This window comes from Oncorhynchus mykiss, chromosome 17 (genome assembly GCF_057628025.1).
Source record: "Oncorhynchus mykiss isolate SJ-2025 chromosome 17, ASM5762802v1, whole genome shotgun sequence".
Taxonomy (NCBI): domain Eukaryota; kingdom Metazoa; phylum Chordata; class Actinopteri; order Salmoniformes; family Salmonidae; genus Oncorhynchus; species Oncorhynchus mykiss.
This window is the reverse complement of record NC_143038.1, coordinates 56,254,159-56,257,736: the sequence shown is the minus strand read 5'-3', so window position 1 is coordinate 56,257,736 and position 3,578 is coordinate 56,254,159. Positions and strand designations below refer to the sequence as shown.

The 3,578-nt window shown below is 34.9% G+C and overlaps 1 long non-coding RNA gene across 1 annotated transcript in view; it reads right to left on the bottom strand.

Moving 5' to 3' along the window:
• Positions 1–3,578, bottom strand: part of LOC149976087 (uncharacterized) — a 30,045-nt gene that overhangs the window by 26,057 nt on the left and 410 nt on the right. The window lies entirely within an intron of this gene.

Sequence of the window (3,578 nt, the reverse complement as noted above, 5' to 3'; positions counted from 1 at the left end):
TGGTTGTGAGGGAGTGTTTGTAATGTGCCATTCAACTTTCACACTAGCAATGTAACGTTGGGAAACGTTTAACCAAAGATTTTAATCGCTAAACCAAGATAGACCACAGTCTGTCGTTATCAACGGGAACAAATGAGCCATAGTTGGCAGAACAAGCAAGGAGGTAGTAAAATCCTACTGGCCTAGGATCATCTGCTTATTCCGTTATGGAATGCCTACTCTGAAGTGAGCGTGTGCAATAACTAAATTAGCCTTTGCACTCCTAAACACCGCATTCGTTTACAACTTTAGCAAATGGTGAAGTCAACGAAACTTTGTCCACTCTGTTCATAATAGATCTCTATTTTTGGAAACAAAACTATTGAGATCAAATGTTTCATCGATGAGAAAATGTGCAGAATGTCGGCTGAAATCCATCCCTGTTTTATTTTTTACAAATAACTGGTATTGTTTTCCACTGGCATTTCCCAAGATCTGTTGTCGATTTTGTTTTAATTTGATTCTTAACGTTATATAGTGCATTTCTATTCTCCAGTATGGAAAAACAAACTGAATGTTTGAAAAAATAAATATCAGAAAATGGTTGTGAGTGAATGTCTAATGTGCAGTTCAACTTTCACACAAGGCACGTGACGTTGGGAAACGTTTAACCAAATATTTGAATAGCTAAACCAAGGTAGATACAGTTTCTGTCAATGGGAACAAATGAGTCATATTGAGCAGCACAAGCAAGGAGGTCGGCAAGAGCCAAGCAGATGCTTCAAATTTATACATCCCGAAATATCTCTCATTGGTTGTATTCCATACACTTAAAAGACCTCCGCCCTCAAATGAAGTGGGCACTTCTGATGACCTCTCATGACGTCTGACGAGTTGACACTTGCAGGGCGAGGGAAGAGTTAATTCATTTTAAATTGACCGTCGTTCATCGCACGGTTGTGTTTTCAGTCATCATGAAACAGTTGTGTGCGCTACAGTTAATTATGATTGCATTTCGTATCTTGGCTAGAAGACAACGCATCCGCAGACATCGAATGTTAGCCATTCTACTATCAGGTAAATTGAAAATTACAATGTATAAGTGTGATGTCAGGGAAAGTTATATTTGCAAGTTAACGTTTCCCCAAAAATAATCAAACAAAAACATATTTACTTTTATCATATGTGTTTGAGCCGCCATGTGCATTAGTAACATACTTTCTAAATTATTTACATTCATTTTTAATTCCATTTGTATATTGACTTATCCATATTAATGTTGGTTTTAAGTTATTTTATATATATATATATATATATATATATATGGAAACTTCCTTAATTTTGTTAACAAGTAGGTATGTGTGTGGCAACATCCAAACTTTTTTCCAACTGATATTATCAATAAATCCATTCCAATAAGGCATGACATACAACATCCTGCTGAAACAAGGATCGTATCGCTCTGTTGTTGAATGGACCAAAAGAGAAACAAATCTTTCCTACTGATGAGTCAACAGGGTCAATAGAAGGTAGGCTCTGAGGGCCAGGTCTTGACATGTTCCTGAATAACATAGCAACACCTGAGGGAATGGCATCTAAAACAATTGCAAAATCTTTAGGTGTTTACAGGAACTGAGTAAAAGACCTTCTGCATTTACCAGTTGGCTCACCAATAGGATATTATTTCGGAACCAATATTCTAAAAACAAAGAAGTATTTTTATACAATATTTCCCGATTATTCCATATATAATATCTGTGTGGAGAAAAAATGTGTTTATTAATTAAGGACCATGACAAGAAAACCTGCCGATGAAAAGCAGAAAGTTTCACTGGAACTTTGTCAATATTATAATTGCAAAACAACATGAAGTTAAGGCCACCAAAAGTAGAGAAGACATGATGAGGAATAAAAGTCCAGATAGAAGTGGGTCTTCTTAAGAATTGTTTTATCCAATAGATCTTAAAAGTATTATTTAAAGTAGTAAAGTCCAGAAAATTCAGCCCACCATTCTCATAAGTGTTCATTACAACAGTTTTCCTAATGTAATGGGTACGGTTTCTCCACAGAAAGTTGAAAAGCATCTGGTCTATCTCCTTGTTTATTTTACTGTCAAGATATAAAGATAGAGTGTCATATGTTAGCCTAGAGATACCTTCACCCTTGGTTATTAGGGGACTCTACCTTTTAAAGATAAGTCCCTCTGTAGCCATTGATTTTGCTTCTTCTGGGGGTTTTTAATACGAGGGTTAAAATTTAGTAAGCCTCTAGACTTCTGATCCTTTGTAATGGTTATGTCTAAATATGTAAGTTCTTCTTTTACTGGAATTCCATAATATGAAGGTGTCACACAATTCCTCTCTTTAACTCAAATCTAGGTGAGGTGCCATATTTCAAATTGATAGCGCTGTTACCATTTGCATAGAGTCTTAATAGCCTTACATTAAAAATCCCCAAAGTCAAGTCTCTCAAGGGAGTGGAAGAGAAACTGATGCTCTACTGTGTCAAATGCTTTATAAAAATCTAGAAATAATATGAAGCTATCCTCAGTTATTAGGTCTGAGTAGTCAAGTATGTCTAATACTAGTCTGACATTGTTAGAAATATGTCTGTTCCTCATGGAGCCAGACTGTGTTTCATCAATGATTGCATCCAGGACTTCTTTAATTCTTTTTGCAAGTAGTAAGGCTAATATCTTATAGTCATTATTAAGAAGACAAATTGGACGCCAGTTATCGATGAGCAGCACTTATTTTTTAGGCTTAGGTATCAGTGTTATTAACCCCTGACTCATTGTAGGAGGGAGAACATTGTGTTTAATACTCTCTAAAAAGACTTCAAATAGGAAGGGAGCTACTTGTTCAGAAAATAATTTATAAAATTCTGATGTAATTCCATCAACACCTGGTGATTTATTGTTCTTTAGATGTTTGATAGACTGTGGATTCCTGACAGTACGTAGAGCTATACAATTTTCTGTAAAAATGTATACAGTATTTAGCCATTTTAATTTTTGGTCATCTGTAATAACACCATCAATGTTTAATTTATGGATAGTGTTATTTGTAGAGTGAAATTTCTCAAGTCTAAAGAAATAGGATCCCTCCTCAATCCATTTTTTCCTGATCTAATAAAGTCTCCTTCTACTTTTAATCTCTATATATTATCCAGTTTATGTAATCTATATATATTATCAAGTTTATTTCATCTATATATATCATGCAGTTTATTTCATCTATATATATTATCCAGTTTATTTATATAGTTTCTATATTATCTAGTTTATCTTGTAACTCACTCAGTTCCATCTTCTCCTCCCCCGATAGGCCGGCAGGGGACCTCTGAGAAAGGGAAGTTATCTTAATGAGCACCTTTTCCTCCTCAGTTTTTCTGGTTTTAAACAAGATTACTACCATATTTTCTAAGGTATTTGGACACCTCAAATTTAAAGAGCTCCCAGTTCTTGCAATAAGATTTTATTCACAAGCCCTTTCCCAAAAGTGTGAGAGCAGACCTTTAACCTCAAACTTAACTACATGATTATTTAATAACGAGCTATTTAGCTTCCAGTAGGATGCTCTACCAATGTAAATAGCCCT